The sequence below is a fragment of the Sinohyriopsis cumingii genome, chromosome 7 (genome assembly GCF_028554795.1).
Source record: "Sinohyriopsis cumingii isolate HCF-2022 chromosome 7, ASM2855479v2, whole genome shotgun sequence".
NCBI lineage: Eukaryota > Metazoa > Mollusca > Bivalvia > Unionida > Unionidae > Sinohyriopsis > Sinohyriopsis cumingii.
The window spans coordinates 16,508,305-16,514,260 of record NC_142967.1 but is presented as its reverse complement, the minus strand read 5'-3'; the positions used below and the strand labels follow the sequence as shown (position 1 = coordinate 16,514,260).

The 5,956-nt window shown below is 35.4% G+C and overlaps 1 long non-coding RNA gene across 2 annotated transcripts; it reads left to right on the top strand.

Annotated features, from left to right (window-relative positions):
- Positions 1–1,970: 1,970 nt before the first annotated feature.
- On the top strand, positions 1,971–5,665 carry LOC149794779 (uncharacterized). 2 transcript variants are annotated; one of them, XR_016422062.1, is made up of 4 exons: positions 1,971–2,520; positions 2,817–2,956; positions 3,826–3,925; positions 5,511–5,665. It is a non-coding gene; the product is annotated as an uncharacterized LOC149794779 (long non-coding RNA). The 2 variants fall into 2 exon arrangements; XR_016422061.1 differs by lacking the exon at positions 3,826–3,925 and having other exon boundaries at positions 1,991–2,520.
- The last annotated feature ends 291 nt before the right edge of the window (positions 5,666–5,956 follow it).

Sequence of the window (5,956 nt, the reverse complement as noted above, 5' to 3'; positions counted from 1 at the left end):
GCTTCGTTGACTATCTCACGGGAGTTATTTCCGGCTCGCTTTCCTCCGATTAATACTTCGAGACGAGATACGTCGTTGACAACACTATCAGGGCAGACTGTATATCCGTGTCCTAGTTTTGATTTCTCAGGTAATGTTTTTTCTTTCCGATCTAATCGATTTATTTTTTCTATAAAATTTATGTAATCAGGATCTTTTATATTCGTAGGTTTACCCACAGAAGCAAAATACACAGTAGGGATCCACTGGCTTCTTGTCATGTTTACATGAAAATACTGCGGATTCAAATATTTTTCTGATTCCATAAAACCAAATCTAGCTATATGAATTAATTTATCTTCGTCACTAAATTGTTCAAGAGCATCGTTAGTAAAAAATTGTGATGGCATAAATGTTTTTTGTCCAATTTTTGGAAATTCCTCTGGTTCAGTTTCAATTTGTCTAGATGAAGATAATTCCTCCGACCGACTAACATAACTTGAGTGTTCATAATCACGTATAGCATCGAAAAAATTAGCATAATCTGGATCATTGAATCTAACCGCTCTGACACCCCTGTGCACATAATATATCCACTTCATCCATTGTACAAATGTTATATTTTCGGCCTCACCGGGTTTCATAAATTTTTTTCGTGTTTCTTTCTCATAATTTTCTGAAGTAAATTTTACAACATCATCCGGGCTCATTGATTTTATCATTGCGACAGCCTCATCGGTAAATTTATCAGCACCTGAGTATCTTGCTCTTCTTTCTTGGGGTTGATCTTGTTCTTCTTCTTCTTGTTTTGGTTGTGTCTGTGCTTGTGCTTGCTGTAATTGATCTTGCAACGCTTGTGTTTGTGCTCGCACTTGTGCTTTTGTTCGTGCTTGTTGTATTTGTCCTTGTAACTTTTGTGTTTGCGCTCGCACTTGTGCTTGTGCTTGTGCTTGACGTGCTTGTGTTTGTTCTTGATGAATTTGATCAAGCTGGCCAGGAACAACTCGAGAATGTTGCTCGATATCTTTTATCATAGGAATAACCCCAAGATCTTTAAGTTCCTTATCTTTCTTTTGTTTGCCGTATGCGAATTGTTCGAACGCTCCAGTGACTGGATTCAACCATTTTGACGATACCTCACCAATATGATATTGTGAATCATCGTACTCACGAACCTTTTTCTTAAATAATTGTTTTGTTGGAATAAGTTTCTTTACTGCCGCTAATTCCTCTCGCGCTAATCTGGCAGAATGAGGTTCTCCAACTGTACTAGTTTTCCGACTCATCTTATTTTCAACTATATTGTTTTAATGCAAGGTAAAATTAATATCTGCAGCCGGATCCTTGCATGCACACTCGACACCCGATTATTTTCCTACCCCCCCCCCCGAAAAGTTGTATTTTTTCCTTGTCCAGAATCATATAATTTGCACACAAAAATTGCACTCTGTGTCGAATTTACGCAAATTAGTTTTCGTAGAAGGCTTTATTTTTGCAATCTGAGGCTTCTACGGAGAAAATTCTCGTAGGAAGGTTTATTTTGCTGGAACCGTCTGGTCTGTAGAACTTCCCTGCTGCTTACTCTCTCTCTCTCTCTCTCTCTCTCTCTCTCTCTCTCTATATATATATATATATATATATATATATATATATATATATATATATATATATATATATATATATATATGTGTGTGTGTGTGTGTGTGTGTGTGTGTGTGTGTGAGAGAGAGAGAACACAAACTAACATATATTGCGCTTTCTAATTAAAATACTTAAATACATTTTTTTATGCAAAAGAAATATATGCATCTGCACAACGACATTCTCAATTTAAGTCGTCTGGTCAAACTATCTATATTGATTTATCAAATAATAATACTTAACAGATAATATTCTAGAGAATACGTTTACATTTTTGTAAGAGTAGCGACACCGTACATGAGATATTATACTAGTATATTTGATTTTAGGCTTCAGATTGTAACACTGCTTCATATATGACACACTCGATTGCACATAGCTTTATAAAATAGAAACGATATATTGTTACAAATTAGCGACAAGAGTAGAGGCCATGTATACCTCTTGAAAACACTAATCCTACTTTGAGAGGGATACTTCAAAGGCTTTCTTACCTTTTAATGAATACTTACTTGTTTTGTTAGACAATCTGTTATTTTATTAATCGGCGAATAGAGTAGAAAATCAAGGACCCTTGATGCCTATGACATGTTTCACCCAGGCTTCATAGATGTCCTTCAAAGAGGCTATAGTAATTGTTATTACATCTTTTAATTGATTCTCCCCTTCGAATTCGTTGTTTGAGCAATGTGTGTTTAGCGTAGGCCTATATATAGATATAGAACCAATCGAATGCACATTTATTATTTACGAGTTATAGTGTTATACCGTGTGTCTGTACTTTGTATATTCCAACAATGCACTACCCATGTATTCAGTGTCCTAAGGAGGTGACGACTCGTCAACAAGCTGTGGAATGTGACTGTTGTCATCGTTGGCAACACAGGACATGTGGCACAGGTGAGAATAACTTATACATTTTGTTAGCGAAATATTTGTTAATAGTTTCAAATGAAAATAATACGTATTATAAGACATCATGAAAAAAACACCTTTCATTTTTGCAGTAGATATGGACAAAAAAAGGGATTAAATAAAGATCGAAAAAACATAGTAGAAGCACTATGTTTCGGTTTGAAATGTAAAATGAGCAACTTTTCTTCATATACAAAGATAATTATATTATGACTAAATTTTGGTACTAACTGTATTGTGACTTGTGTTATCAATAACATAATCATAATAATTGTTTTCAGGAATTTCTTTAAAAATGTATAAGGAGGCACTGAAGTTGGGTAGGTTGACCTTTGTCTGCAGCCCATGCGTTCGGCCCAGAAGAGCAAAAGAGAGCGAGCCAGCAGATGACATCAATAATCCGCCGGCGCTTTACCTTAGTGTAAGTTAAAACGAATTCTAGGTTTATTGTGTCCTAATACGATAACAGTAATAACTTCATGAACTTTAACCAGTCGCTGTCACAGAGTCATACGATGAAGATCCACCAACTCGATAGTTTATAATAAGTTAAAAACCAATACAGCTTTATATACCCTAGTATGATAATAACTGCATTATATCTACTACCTTTATAATTTTGTGGCCAGAAATTTGCATGATATCAGTTGGGGGAATGTTTTTGTCTCTTAACTTCTGAATTAAGTACTTGTGGCCGTCAGTTTTATCTCCCATATAAAATGAAAACTGTGATGTGGTATATATAGAATATATGTATAGTATGTACGCTGTATCAATCATATACCACGAGATGTATAAATTTTTCATTGAAAGGAAACGATGCTTGCCCGAGTTTCCTTTTAATGACAAATTTATACAACGAGTGGTATATTATTGATACAGCGTACATACTATACATATATTTGATTTATAACACGTCAAAGTTTTCATTTTATATGGGAGATAAAACTGACGGCCACAAACAGCGCACTTTAGGGGAGTGAACTCTTCACAACCCCTCGCATGTATGTACGATCACGGGCTTGTTACAAAGAAAATCAAAGGATGGGGGTTCTAACCTGTAATAATATAACACAGGTTAGAACCCCCATCCCTTGATTTTCTTTGTAACGAGCCCCTGTGTGTACGATCAAAAAGAAGTTCTGTAGTTATTCATAATTTCCTGTACACTTCATTCATATTAATTTATATATGTTTCCTTTAGCAATATTAATGAAATAAAAACACAAGGCTGATAGTTAACATTCAAAAGATTTTTTAATAATGTGCATGCAAATATTGAATTTGCAGCGTTCGTTGTCATGAACAGTAACAGGGCGGCCATTTGCATATATACAGTAGCAACTGTACGATTCGAGCCAGAAACATCAAAATAATGAAGGAACAATAGGTAATTAAACAATTTAACTTGAACCACATTTCATTGATATCGTTTATGTCCATATTTCGCTATTCCTACTGACTGTCAGTGTCACTTTCAATAATTCTCCTACGTTTTCGCTGTGTGGGCCCTGTTTGAGAATTCGCCTGTTGAAAGAAGTTGACCCAGTTAGGGATCTCGTTCATGTTTTCCGTTAGGTTCATAACAAACATTTTGTACGGTGATGTTTGATCCATAGAATGGGTTGCTGATAATCTTATTCTGCTGAATATTACACGTTTGGGAACTTGATATACTGCAGTCTGCTGCTGTGCAGTTGGAAATTTCTTTGTTGTGGGGGTGGGGCTTGACATCATCATTACTTGGGTGGCCGGTGTTGCTCAGGTAATTGGAGTACGTCTGTTGTTGTTTTTCACTAATGTTTGAGTAGCTGTTTATAGACTGCACGTTTTTGTGGCCAGAAATTTGCATGATATCAGTTGTGGGAATGTTTTTGTCTCTTAACTTCTGAATTAAGTACTTGCGGCTACTTGTGTTTGTTAATTTTTTTCTTTCTGTAATATTTGCCTTCTCTTTCATTTTTTTTCATGATGCATCCAAGTTTGTTAATTCCAACGACTTGTTTCCTAAACCATTTTGGGTTTGTCGCTGAGATTGGCATTGTGTAGGGCGCAATATAGAAAGGATCTTCACGTTGATAAAAGTCTACTGGTCTTAGCTCAGCATACCGTTTGTAGATAGCAAGTGGATCTCTCTCTTTTGTTGTTTTTGTTTTCATACATCTTAGGATTAATATCCCTGATGTCCTTGACATTGTCTCCTGTTCTTGTTTTTGTCTGCCGTGTATTGAGTTCAAGATACGAAAGGCCATTCACATCTTTCTTTAGTGTAACATCCCCCCATTTCAGATTATAATGTTCAGTCACTCCCCTCAATCCAAAATGCACAGAGTTGTTAAACCACAATGTGTTAACAATGGCTTCAGGTGTTTCCATCCCCATTAGTTTTTTACTATACAAGGCATTTATTTCTTCATCTGTGATCGGTTGACTCCGATTGGGTTTATTTCCTTTTCCTTTATATTTTAAATCTTTTTGCTTAGCCCGAAGAGCTTCCCTTGTTAATGCAAAATTTGTGTCAGTTCCTCTAATGATTGTACTTGCACATTTCTTGATTTTAAGGAAGCGATCAATGGAGCTGATGATGCTTCTTAAGCTGTTCGGTTCAAACTCAGATCCATTTTTTCTCCTAACACTGAGTATAAAACAATCCAGGTGCTGATCCAATTCAGATGGGTTTATCTTGTCTAAATTTCTGAATTCATTTTTTGACTGCAAGAATTCTGTCACTAGCCTTACATCAAAAAGTGTCTTTTTTTAAAGTGTTTGCATTCTGCTTACTTTCTATAAATTTCAGTATATCATCAGGCTCATGGTGTACAAATCTGTCTTCCCTAACACAATGATCATTTTCATTTACAAATGTCTCAGCCATGTCTCTATCAAACACTCCAATTAACTCACAGTTTAGTAGATTAAATGTTGCTTCATCATCTTGTTCCTTATCTGATGCCATTGTTTTCATTTTTCCACAGAGTTGCAGTGTTTGATTTTTGCCAGAGGGAGAGACTGGAAACAGCAGTGTTGACAGAGATGACAGCAGACGACACAGGGTGGAGCTCAATAATATTATTTCCTGAATTGAGTACTGTTGTTTTTTTTTTGTGTATAAAAATGTTAGTTTCTATAAAAAAATATTTTACAAGAAAATCATTATCTTGTTATTTTTTCCTTTTTAAATGTAATATTATAAGAAATCCATCACTGAAATTAATAGTATTATCCGGAACAAGATCAATGACTTGTGGCAAGAGCAATGGGAAAAATCGGACGCTAATAGTCAAATACACACGACAGAGAAAAAAGTAAGTAGAAAAGTCGAGTATCCGACCTTCAAAAATCCATACGATATAACAATAATAAATAGAATAAGAGCAGGTAAAACACTATTGGCAGGATGCGCAGGGAAACACATAAAAAG